This window comes from Spermophilus citellus, assembly GCF_964194105.1.
Source record: "Spermophilus citellus genome assembly, contig: SCAFFOLD_250, whole genome shotgun sequence".
NCBI lineage: Eukaryota > Metazoa > Chordata > Mammalia > Rodentia > Sciuridae > Spermophilus > Spermophilus citellus.
The window spans coordinates 14,897-27,940 of NW_027672942.1; positions in this window are offsets into that span (position 1 = coordinate 14,897).

The following is a 13,044-nucleotide window of genomic DNA, read 5'->3' on the forward strand; positions in this document are numbered from 1 at the left end:
CTCATGTGATTGGACAAAAGCGCATAGCAACACAGCAGCAGCCAATAAGGCAAGGAATTCAGCACTGGCGCCCAGAGCCAGGAAGTACAGGTCAACTGGTTCTTACCAGTTTTTACTGGTTCTTAGAACACTCAGCACATTATCATATCGGCTCGCTCCGGAACTGGCCGACCACAAAGAACTGAGTCATTGTCCAAGAACTAAGCCACACCCACACAAGGCAGCGCAGCAAAATGGCTCACCACAATGGGGGACAATAAAGGCACCTGGAATTCAATTCTCAGCCCTGGGCAGCTATGTGTCCACTTTTCCACACCTGTGGAAATATGACTTTTTACCCAATAGCCCCCTTGGCCTTGGACAATATTGTTAGGTAGAATGAACTTGGGCCAGTGAGCAGGATGTGAAAGACTTCACAAAGCCCAACTTAAGAGTAGAGAATAAAGTTGTACTTAATTTCCAAGAGGGGGATAGACATGACAGGCAGTATTAGCCCCAAGTGGCAATTTTTTATGGTTTATATGCAGAGTTAATGGGCCCAGTGAAGCAGGGATTTGGTTTCTTTCTGGTTGGACTATCAGTTGAAACCCAGGATGCTGAGAGTGCTGGGTCAGCTACTGGGGGTATGTTGCTTCCTAGGGCTTGTGGCTTTTCTTGAAAACCTTGACATGGAAAGAATACACTGGAGGGGGACTTCCTCCTGACAAAGTGAGGTCAGTCTTTGCAATAGAGTGACATGCATCCAGGGGGCAAGTGAGTGTGAGCTCACAGACAAGTTATAAGACCACAGATGCCTGAACCTTAAATCCTACAGATAATACTAAATCTAGATACGATTTCCCCTATCCATACATGCCTATGATTACCCATTCTACAAAACCTCAAAGTCCTTGTCAGCATCTGAAGACAGGGTAAGGACAGGGTTTCCTTGTCTTCCTGGTGTAGCTGCACTGGTCAAAGTTTCTTTCCTGCTTTGAATCATAACCTTTTCTGTTTGGTTTTGGGTGAACACCTGACCAGACCTGTGCAGTTGACAGAGTCACGTCTCTGCAGAAGACTTCCTAACAGTCGAAGTAGAACATCGACACTAAGCCCAAAGCACCCATTTTATTTCCACAGCACATTGCTGCCCTAGAGGATCGCCTTCCTTCCTCCCCCACCCTTTCTGCTGGGGAGGGAGCCTTGGGCATCAGAGCCAACCCCAGTTGCTTCCTTTCAAAGATCAGGAGCCTCCTCAAAGCAACAGAGGCCAGGAGGTGAGGAGAATTACTGAATAGTTTTCAAATTGTTTTCATTTTTAGATATTATATATGGGTCATATATATGATATCTTTAAAAAGTGTTTCAAAAATTTGGAGACTGTGTCTTTCTAAGTCACTTGAGGTCGCATCAGCTGGGGGAAAATATATTTACATTTTACATATATATTATATATATAATATATTATATATAATATATATTATATATAATATTCTGATTAGATGTACTTGGTGTGAGAAATATATATATATGTTTTATATATATAAATATATATTCATATATGTAAAAATATATATTTTATATATATAATATATATTTTAAATATATAAAAATATGTATTTATATATATATAAATATATATTTTATATATAAAATATATTACATAAAGTATATATTTTATATATAGAATATATTATATAAAGTATATATTTTATATATAGAATATATTATATAAAATACATATTTAATATATAAAATATATATTTTATATATAGAATATATTATATAAAATACATATTTTATATATAAAATATATATTTTATATACATATACTATATTATATAAAATACATATTTTATAGAAAAATATATAATATATTATATATATTTTATAAAATATATATTATATATATTTTATATATACAAAAATATATAAACTATATATTATATATAATATATAATAAAATATCGTTCTTTCTTTTTTAAGGTACTGGGGAATAAACCCAAAGGGGCTTGACCCTGTCCTCTGAGCTCCATCCCCACCCTTTTCATTTTATTTTAAGACAGGGTCTCACTGTTTGCAGATGCAGACCTGACCTTGGGCTCCTCCAGCCTCTGCCTCCTGGAGAAGCTGTGCTTTGTTTTTGTGTTGAGGTTAAACCCAGGGCCTCGCCATGCTGGGAAAGCACTCTATGGCTGAAGCCTAGCTCAGCGGCAGGTGTCACCTCTGTCGCAGAGGCTAAGCCAAGGCTTCCCACCTGGATTCATTCCCAGCACAGCTGGGAAGCTCCTCCTGAAAAGGGCTGGGGCCAAGAATCTGTCACTCTACCCAATTTCAGCCAGTGATTGGCTGATGTTAGCCGTCAGTCACAATTCAGAGGCGGGCCTGGAGGCCATCCATCCGGGTCGCTGGGGGGAACTGTCCAATCAGTGCGCAGAGGGAAGGGAAGGGTGGGCTTCCGAAACTTCGGCGGGTTTTCTTCCTCACTGACAGGGCTACTCCTGCTCCTGGCCCCGTATTCTCTGCTCCAGGGACCCAGGTGACTGTGCTGCCCGTGTTCCCGGGGATCTCGGGTGCCCGGAGGTTCCTCCAGAGGACGCCAGGTTACCAGAGAAGCCAAAAATGGTGAGTTCGCTGAAGGTAGGCGGTCAGCACCTGCCTTGGGGCCCGGTGCGCGGGTAAGGTGCTGAGTGGCGCGTGGAGTTGCCGCTGTCGGGTATCCCTGGGCCCTATCCCCTGGTTCCCTGGGTTTGGAAGGGAGGCTCAGGTCCCAGGTGTCCCCTTTGATCCCTACCGGTGGCCCGCACTCACTTTTCCCAACGTGTAGGAAGCAGGACCATAAATGCACCTTCCTTTTTTCAGTGGAGCTCCACCCAGTGGAGGTCCTCCAAATTGCAGGCGCCTCCTGCCTTCAAAAAGGCCACCTTCCCTCCACCTCACAGCTCAGCCAGACATTCCTTATTCCCACTCATTTCAAATAGACACTGTCTGCTATTTGTCATTATCGCTTAGTGAAATATTGGAAAGAATCGATCAATCTCCCTTCCCCCCTCCCTTCTCCCCTCCCTTCCTCCCTTCCCCTTGTGTTGGAATCTGGGCTGGCCTCCAATTTGTGATCCTCCTGCTTCAGCCTCCCACTTAACTGGGGTTACAGGCCTGTGCCAATGTCCCTGGCAAGAAGAACACTTTTGAAAGCATTTTTTTTTTCTATTTGTGAATATTATCCTTGAGGGGAAAGAATGATCACTTAACACTTCCTTGTGTTTGGTCAAAATAACTGCTTTAAAGGGAATAAGGGGGTTGTTTATAGATCCCAGGGATATGGAATTCTGGGCTACATCAATAGAGTATAAGTTCTACATTTTTCTGAGAGTCCATGATGTAGAGTCACACCAGTCCTGTAGTTAGGTAAGCACACAGGGTAATAATGATGTAGGGATGAAGGAGGCAAGGCACTGAAGGTAGCTGGAAACAGTTTTATCTGGCTGCAGCCTGTCTCAGAGGGCACTGTTTTGCTGTAATCAATCCATCCATCCCCTGAACCCCGAGTTCAGGTGGTTTCAGAATTGTATACCCAGCATGTAAGGGGAGGGGCTCAGAAGTTCACATTGTAATACCGGGACCCCCAAATAATTCTCAGACCACACAGTCTCATTCCAGTTAAGGCTTTATTGCTGGCCAGTGTCAGACACTCTGCTCTTGAAAGAATGAGATGGTCAGAGTGGTGCCCCTGCCTTCAGTTGGCTCCTTTTTTAAGCACAAAAACCACAAAAGGGAAGTTTGGGTGTTCAGGCAACATAAGCAAGCCTGAAAGTTGTGGTCAGTTAGTCTCCAGTTGGCCCCATAGATCATTCTGTGTTCTTGGGGAATTTTCATGAACAAAAGAATCCAAACTGCCCCAGTCATGAGCTTTTAGAGTGTCATGGCTGAGTTCACAAAATGGAGTCACCATAGTCAATTTGTCACATCACACACATAAAAGCACGTTTTTCTTTCTCTGTTCTGGCCAAGTTAACCCTTCAAGGAGAGCACCTGAGGAGGGGAGAGCTTCTTCTCCCCTTTCTTTCCTCCCCCACCAGCTGTTACCATGGAGCCCAGTAGGTGACTTGTCTGTGAATCCCAGCTCAAGGCCAGAGGCCTTGTTTGCACATTTCTACAAACTACTATAGTGGATACAAGTGTGTAAAAAACTAGTAAGGGAAAGTCCAGCACCTGGAGTGCTGATTTCATTTTTTTTTAATTTTTGTTTTAGAGAGAGAGAGAGAGAGATTTTTTTTTAATATTTATTTTTTTAATTCTCGGCAGACACATCTTTGTTTGTATGTGGTGCTGAGGATCAAACCTGGGCCGCACACATGCCAGGAGAGCGCGCTACCGCTTGAGCCACATCCCCAGCCCAGGAGTGCTGATTTCTTCCAGACTAGCAGCCCAGTAAAATAGGGCAACACAAAAATAGGAAGTTTATCTACACTGAACTTTTTTGTGGACACTCTTTTGTTGACAGTCCTAAAATTAGCCATGGTGAAGATTTCTGGAGAAACCCAGTTACAATTTTCTGTGAAAAAAGGGGATGCCACTACCATAATGTCTGATTCATTGACTGTCCTTCATCCCTAGCTTTTTTCAGTATGATTTTCAGAAAGGATCTGGCTGTGGTGCCCAGCGTGGCCTGAAAGTTGTGATCCTCCTGCCTCAGCTTCCCAATCTGTTGGGTTTAAAGGCATCGACAATCCCAGCTACAGAAAATAGTTCATTTTAACCCAAATATTAATTATCATACTAAGAAACATGGATTCAAGTTACCCTGAATGATGTGTGTGACCCTGCTTGGAAGAGATTACATCACTTCTTTCTTCTTTCCTTCCTTCCTTCCTTCCTTCCTTCCTTCCTTTCTTTCTTTCTTTCTTTCTTTCTTTCTTTCTTTCTTTCTTTCTTTCTTAAATATACCAGGGATTGAACCCAGGGGCACGTAAACACTGATCCACATTCCAAGTCCTTTTTATATTGTATTTTCAGACATCATGTCACTAAGTTCATGATGGTCTCACTAAGTTGCTGAGTCTGGCTTTGAATTTAGCAATCCTCTCATCTTAACCTCTCAAGCTGCTGGGATTACAGTTGTGTGCCACTGTGCCTGGCCTCCATGGACTTTTATGAAAGAAACTGTGTATCACTGCATTGGTAGGAACATCAGATTGGTGGGGTACAGAAAAAAAAATAAAAAAAAATTCTTCTGTATGTCTGTTATTGCATTCTAAGCTTTGATGGATTTTGGAGACATCTGGTCCAATTAGTGATATATTCTGAGAAGTTTTGAGATTGTGGTCTGATACAGAAATTAAGATGATTGACTATTAAAGGGCTTAAGATAGCCCGAGATAATGTTTGTTCTCCATACAGAACCCTGCCTTTCCACCCTCATGGTAGTCTAGTTAGCCAAAGTCAAGTACTCTGAAGGTTCTTTGATGTAGATGCAACTGTATAGAGAACTTGAGTTCACAGCTGTAAAAATCTTGTGCTTTTTCTTTTATCTTTTTTAGATGTAGACACCATATCAAATTTCTTGGACAGAGGTTCCCTTTGGACACCTCACAGAGTCCCATGTCCTCAGCCACTGTCCTCTCCTGGAGCTGCCACAAAGTGCCCACAGCTGCCCTGTGCCTTGCAGGGTGAACAGAATTTCAGGCCCTGGGTCAGCTGCTCCCAGAGGACAGCCTGAGGTGTGGGGTACAGCCTCTCAGGGAAGCTGCTAGGGGCCCTGGGCTGAGGAATCTCCTGGAAAAGGCCTCATCTAAACAGCTACTTCCTTGGGACCTAGTTTTCCCGAAGCTCTGTTCCCATTTCTTGGAGACAGGTGGACAGTCAGCCTGTGGATGCTGGTGCTGAGGGGCCAGGTCAGCAGTGACTCCTGCCCTTTTAGTCTCTCACAGTGTGAAGGAGCAAAACCTCTCCCAGAATATAAAAACCACCCACCCCAGTGCAGAGCTGTGAAAACCTGAAAAGCCTTATAGACTGGAGTCATGGTCCAGGTGCCTGGGAGGGTGATCCTGGATGCTTTCCATGAGCAAGACCAGGAGGAAGCATGTCCCAGCTGTCAGGGACCTTCCCTGCCCCTTGAGCCTGACACATCTGTGCTCCCTCAGCACCAAAGCTTTCTGTGTATCACTTTGAAATGATGTGCTCACTTATCTGAGGCCCAGGTTTATTTATTCAGAGCCATTTATTAGTAAAGAGGCAAGAGAGAGGCGGATTAAAATCCACCTTTTTTTTGGTTGTTGTTGTTAAAAATCCCTGCTTACAGCCAGGTACAGTGGTGCACACCTGTGATCCTTCCTGCTCCAGAGGCTGAGACAGGAGTGTTGCAAATTTGAGGACAGCCTTAGCAACTTAGCGAGGCCTTATGCAACCTTGTGAGACTGCGTCTCAAAATAAAATATAAAAATGACTGGGGATGGGGCTCAGTAGTAATATCTCTGGGTTTAATCTCGGGGGCATCAAACAAAAAAGAAATAAAGAAAAAGAAAACATCTAATTGCCTAATTTACCTTTTGCTACCCCTGAGCATGTGTAGAAAGTTTGTAAGATTCAGATTTGTCTTTTCAGTGGTTTCAAATTGAAATCCAACCCTCGATTCCAAAATACCACATAAGATACAGAGAAATTCTGTCTTGCATTATTGCTGCAGAATTTGAGTCCAATTTTACAAAAATAGTGGTGGATAAATTTATGAATGTGATTTCATGAAACTTGTATCTGTCCTTCACAAGGTGATGAATTTGACAGAGGACGACAGTTTTTCACCATTGTTGTCTGAATTTGGCAGGTTCATGCTAACTGTGTGGTTTTTTGTTATCAGGAATGGAACACAGAGGTGCTTAACCACCAGCCCCTTTTACATTATTTGTTTTGAGACAGAGTCTTGCTACATCTTCTAGGGCCTCAGACTCCTGAACCGCTGGGGTTACAGGTATGCACCATCGCACCTGTCTCATTGTAAATTTTAAGGACAATTTTGGAAATACCTTGAATACCCAACTGTAATCATTTAATCACTGAATATCAGTGAAAGAGTAAATGACACCTGTTTTCTGCAAAAGAGAGATCCATGTGTCTAAATAAGGGTGCTGATCCCCTCATCATGTCACCTAATTCCTGTTCCCTCCCAACTGCCTCCTCATAGGGCCACCACTTTGGGAGCTAGCCTTTTATCTTATGAAACTTGGGAGTAACATAAATGCTCTCTCTATTCTCTCTGTCTTGTACAACATTTTGGCTGGTCTTAGATACAGTTTACTTTTCCAATTTTTTGAAGAGTATTTTTTGTTGTGGCTGTAGTTGGACACAATATCTATTTATTTATTTTTATGTGGTGCGGAGGATCAAACCTAGGGCCTCTCATGTGCTAGGCAAGTACTCTACTGCTGAGCCAGAATCCCAACCGAACTATTTCCATTTTTAGATGTATTTTTTCTTAAGTTTACCTCCAAAATACAGTAAACCATGCCCTAAAAATTTCACAGAATTTACTGAAACACTCAGTGTTTTTTCAGAGAGTTTAGATCATGGGAACATTCAATCTTCTTTGTGAGAAAGTGTGGTGTCTTTCCACTGATATTGTTGTGTTTTTATGCCTCTAATTGTGTACCTTTTGTATTATAATCATTTTTATCTCTTATTACATGTATTTTACCAAGCACCACTCTCCAGCCCAAGAGAATGAGTATTGTAGACTGTTGTTTATTTATTTGCTTACTTATTGAGTGCTGGGAATTGATGCCATGGACTTGCTCATGCTTAGTTATCTCCCAGAAATGAATTTCAATTTCTGAGCAACGTTCTGGAGGTGGACAGGTGTTTTACTGGGGAATAAACCTACAGGCACTTGACCATTGAGCACATCCTCAGCCCTTCTTATTTATTTATTTTATTTCTTTTTTTTTTAATTTTGTATAGTTGTAGATGGATAGAATACCTTTATTTTATTTATTTTTCTGTGATGCTGAGGATCATACCCAGTGCCTCACACATGTTAGCAAGTGGTCTGCCACTCAGCTACAGTCCCAGACCCCCTTTTTATTTTTAATGAAGACCAGTCTCACTAAATTTCTGAGTGTCTTGCTATGTTGCTGAGACAGGCCTCAAACTTTTGCCATTTCCCTGCCTTGACCTCCCTAGTGGCTGAATTTACAGGTGCACACAACTGCACCAGCAGTTGGAATGAGTTTTGAAGACTTATCATCCAATTTCTTTCCAGATGAAAATAGTATTGAAAATCAGTTTTCTTGCTTTTGTTCATACTTTTGAAATTTGTAACTATGACTCTTCCTCTTTGCTTTATTTTTTTGCATTATTATGAAAAAGTTATTTAGCATATCATATTGTTTCTTATGTATACATTTTTAAAACTTCATGGCTTGGTAGTTTATTTACTTCTTTATTAGATAAACTTTGTTTTTATGAGCAATTTTAGGCTTACATAGTTTTAGTCAGTGTTCTCTAGAGGAAAAGTATCAAGAGGAAGTATGATTATCAAAGGGGATTCATTAGATTGGCCTACTTGACCCGAAGGTGGATGTCCACAGTGGCCATCTGCAGGCTGGAGAGCTTGAGAAGTAGTAGCTGCAGAGTCCCAGAGGTTGAAGTCTCAGAACAAGGGGGATCAATGGTGCTGCCCTAGTCCAGACCAAAGATTCTGGAAACTCACTAGAGAATCACTGGCAGAGTCCACTTTGGGAGAGTGAAGAATTTTGTTCCACCCAAGACACCGTCCTATTGGATGGTGCTGCCTAGCTTAAAGAGGTTCTCCAGTTTGGCTCACTATCCCATATGCCCATCATTTGTAGACACACCCTCATGGACACATACAGAAGCTCATTAATCATCGGCATCCTTTAATCCAATCAAGGTGACAATTAAATGTGCCATTACTCATAGTATCAAATACGCCTTCTCTCCAGCTGATAGTCTCCACTGTTTTCAACATATTGCATTGGTGTAGGGTGTTTGTTAGTTACTAAACCAGTGTTGAACATTTGATAAGGAGAATGGATGAAGCAACATTTAGGATAAGCCAAAGTTCATCCTTTACTTTAGGGTTCCTCTTCCTTCTGATGTGATTGTGTGTGTCACATCATATACAAGATAATGTCATACAGAAGAGTTTCACTGCTCTGGGAATCCAATGTTCCACCTGTTCATCACTCCTCCTCATTCCTTCCTCCCTCTCTGCTCCCTAAGTCCCTGGCACCCATCAGTTCTGCTATTGCATCTATAATGTTGTCTTTTTCAGAATGTTCTTGACTTGGAATCTTGCTGCACTTGGCCATTTCAAACTGGCTTCTCTCACTTACCAGTCTGCCTTTAAGGGTGCTGTCTTTCCAGGCTGCAGAGCTCATTTTCTGAGTGATGCTCTTTGGTGTGGTTTAACTTCAGCTTGTCCATTCAGTATTGAAAGGTGCATCTTCCTTGCATCTAGCTTTGGGCAGTTCTGGATATGGCTGCTGTAGTCACTGCACTGAGGGTTCCTGTGCCCATAATTTTCACATCAATTGCGTAGACACCTGGAGTGTGATGACTTAATTGTACAGTTTTTTGCATTTATGATTAAATTTTGCATTTATGATTATGAGCATCATTCATAGTCGTCTTTTCTATTTAATACTTTTCTTCATCTATTTAATTTGGATAATATGGTAACTTATGCCTCAGGAAGACTTAGGAGGTGTTAACTCAGCTTTTATGTTTTGGAAAAAACGTAGAAAACTGGTGGCAGTTCTTATGTGTCTCATGGAAGCCTGTTTGAGATGTCAGAGCCTTGCCTTGCCTTTTTAGGAAGTAATTAGTTATTGAGTCTGTTTTTCTCAGCAGCCATGGGCTCATCTGTTTTGTGTATTTCCCCTTGTGTGTAAGTTGTAGGAGATTGTCTCTCTCAAAGAAATGGTCCAGTTTCTGTAAGTTGTCTAATTTGTGTCAAGCACATTTATGATAATCTGAAGTCCCAATGCATTGTTGACGATGACACTTTTAAATCTGTTAGTAGGTTTTCAGTCCTCGTTGTTTTTTTCTTTAATAATATTGTATATTTTACACTTTTTATTTCTTTCTTTTTATGTGGCAGTGAGGATTGAACCCAGTTTCTCCCAAGCACTAGGCAAGCACTCTTCCACTGAGCCACAACCCCAGTCCCTGTCCTCTGTATTCTTAGCCTTTTGTCAGTTAATCAGTGATGCTGATGTTCATGAAGAACTTGATTTTGCAGACTGCGGATTTCCTGATTGTGGTTTCATCAACACTTTCTCTGTTACCTACTGTTGAGAGCCACAGCCGAAGGGGCCCCAGCAAACTTTCAGACTGCCAGCTGATGATTGGCTCACAGCGGCCCCAGCAACTTCTAGCTGATTGGCTCCTCTGCGGTGATGCTCATTGGGCTGTTTCCCCGCCCTTTCAGACTACGGAGCTGCTCATTGGGGGACTTTTTTGGCTCCACCCACACGACCCAGCCAATCAGCCTCAAGAGCAGGAGGAGTGGGGGAGGTTGAGAGGCTTGTGGGAAGCTGGTGGTGGCAGTTGGGCTCTGAAGCTTTTTCCTGAGGAGCTTTTTTGTTTGGCATGTTTGGTTCTAGAAATGAAGTTTGTTTCCTTTGACAAGTGGCTTCTGAATTGTGCCCAGCCAGACTGCGGCAACCTACCTGTGGTTAATTTAGGTTTACCTTGCTCTTCTTTCTCTGGTTTTCTGAAGCGGCAGTTTCATTGGTTGCTTTTAGCTCTTCTTTTCTGAAATGTGTGTTGGATGACTTAGATACCCATTCAGCACCACCTCTGGTGTTCTCTATGAATTTCCTATGATGGACTTTTACATTTTTTTCTTTCAAAATGGTCACCTTTTCTCTTGAGTCACCTCTTTGTCCTGTGTCTGTTCAGAGCCCTGTGTTTCATGTCCCCTTCCCTGGAGGCTGTTCAGTTTCTTCTGATTTGATTTCTGCTTTAGCTCTCATGTTCTTTGAGCATACATGGGATTTCACTGGTGGTGCACTTGTAGGGGTGTGGTTTATGTCCTGTGGAGTGTTGCTGTGACCCTGAGACCTCAGTGTGCTTCCCATTTGGTTGAAGGTCCATGAAGCCCTCCTGTCTGCATCATTGTCCTGACAGAGTTGGGCTGATGTCTCTGAGTGTAATTGTGGATTCTTCATTGTTTGGGGTGGTTCTGTATGGTTTCAGTCCTTGAGTATGCTTCTGTGTAAGTGGCAGGGACATTTTCTTTGTCTGTTCCATCACTGTGCAGACATCATAGCATGCTTACAGATGTGAATGGTGGCCTCTTTCACACGCAGACTGTGTGGGATAGTTCAGAATTCTGGGCTACAAACTTGTTGCTTTACCACACTCTGGAAGAACTTCTGCCTTAGGTTTGTTTGCACCACCATTGCTACAGGCACGATGAATCTCTTTCACAACAGACAATCATTGCATATGTGGCCCAACCTTGATCAAAATGTCCTTGAACAGAACATTGGTATGTGTCTCATGACTGTATATTATGGTAGTGAACCAGCTGCTGTTAAGAAGAGTTTGACAATCATTGGACATTCATTGTTGCTGTGAGACTTAGAAAAGTAGTGCCTGCTGTTTATTCAGAAGATTGTTTTCAGAGTTATGAAACTTTGTAAGGCTGTTGTTTGGAGATGGTGACATTTTTGTTTTTTCTTTCTTTCTTTCTTTCTTTTTTTTTAAAGAGAGAAAGAGAGAAGAGAATTTTTTTTAATATTTATTTTTTAGTATTCGGCAGACACAATATCTTTGTTTGTATGTGGTGCTGAGGATCGAACCCGGGCTGCACGCATGCCAGGTGAGCACGCTATCGCTTGAGCCCCATCTCCAGCCCATGGTGACATTTTTAGGTCATTGAGTTCTTTCTTTCCTTTTTGTTTTTCATTTTTTTATTGGTTGTTCAAAACCTTGCAAAGCTCTTGACATATCATATTTCATACATTAGATTCAAGTGGGTTATGAACTCCCATTTTTATCCCAATTACAGATTGCAGAATCACATCGGTTACACATCCACATTTTTACATGATGCCATATTAGTGACTGCTGTATTCTGCTACCTTTCCTATCCTCTACTATTCCCCCCTCCCATCCTTTCCCATCTTCTCTCTCTACCCCATCTACTACAATTCATTTCTCTTCTTGTTTTTTTTTTCCCATTCCACTCACAACCTCTTATATGTAATTTTGTATAAAAATTGGGGGCTCCTTCCATTTCCATGCAGTTTCCCTTTTCTCTCCCTTTCCCTCCTTCCTCATGTCTCTGTTTAATGTTAGTCTTTTCCTCCTGCTCTTCCTCCTTGCTCTGTTCTTAGTTACTCTCTTTATGTCTCTTTATATCAAAGAAGACATTTGGCATTTGTTTTTTAGGGATTGGCTAGCTTCACTTAGCATAATCTGCTCTAATGCCATCCATTTCCCTGCAAATTCCATGATTTTGTCATTTTTTAGTGCTGCGTAATACTCCATTGTGTATAAATGCCACATTTTTTTATCCATTCATCTATTGAAGGGCATCTGGGTTGGTTCCAAAGTCTAGCTATTGTGAATTGTGCTGCTATGAACATCAATGTGGCAGTATCCCTGTAGTACGCTCTTTTAAGGTCTTCAGGGAATAGTCCGAGAAGGGCAATAGCAGGGTCAAATGGTGGTTCTATTCCCAGCTTTCCCAGGAATCTCCATACAGCTTTCCAAATTGGGTGCACCAATTTGCAGTCCCACCAGCAATGTATAAGAGTACCCCTTTCCCCACATCCTTGCCAGCACTTATTGTTGTTTGACTTCATAATGGCTGCCAATCTTACTGGAGTGAGATGGTATCTTAGGGTGGTTTTGATTTGCATTTCTCTGACTGCTAGAGATGGTGAGCATTTTTTCATGTACTTGTTGATTGATTGTATATCCTCCTCTGAGAAGTGTCTGTTCAGGTCTTTGACCCATTTGTTGATTGGGTTATTTTTTTTTAAGAGATATGAGAGAGAGAGAGAGAGAGAGAGAGAGAGAGAAGAGTTTTAATAT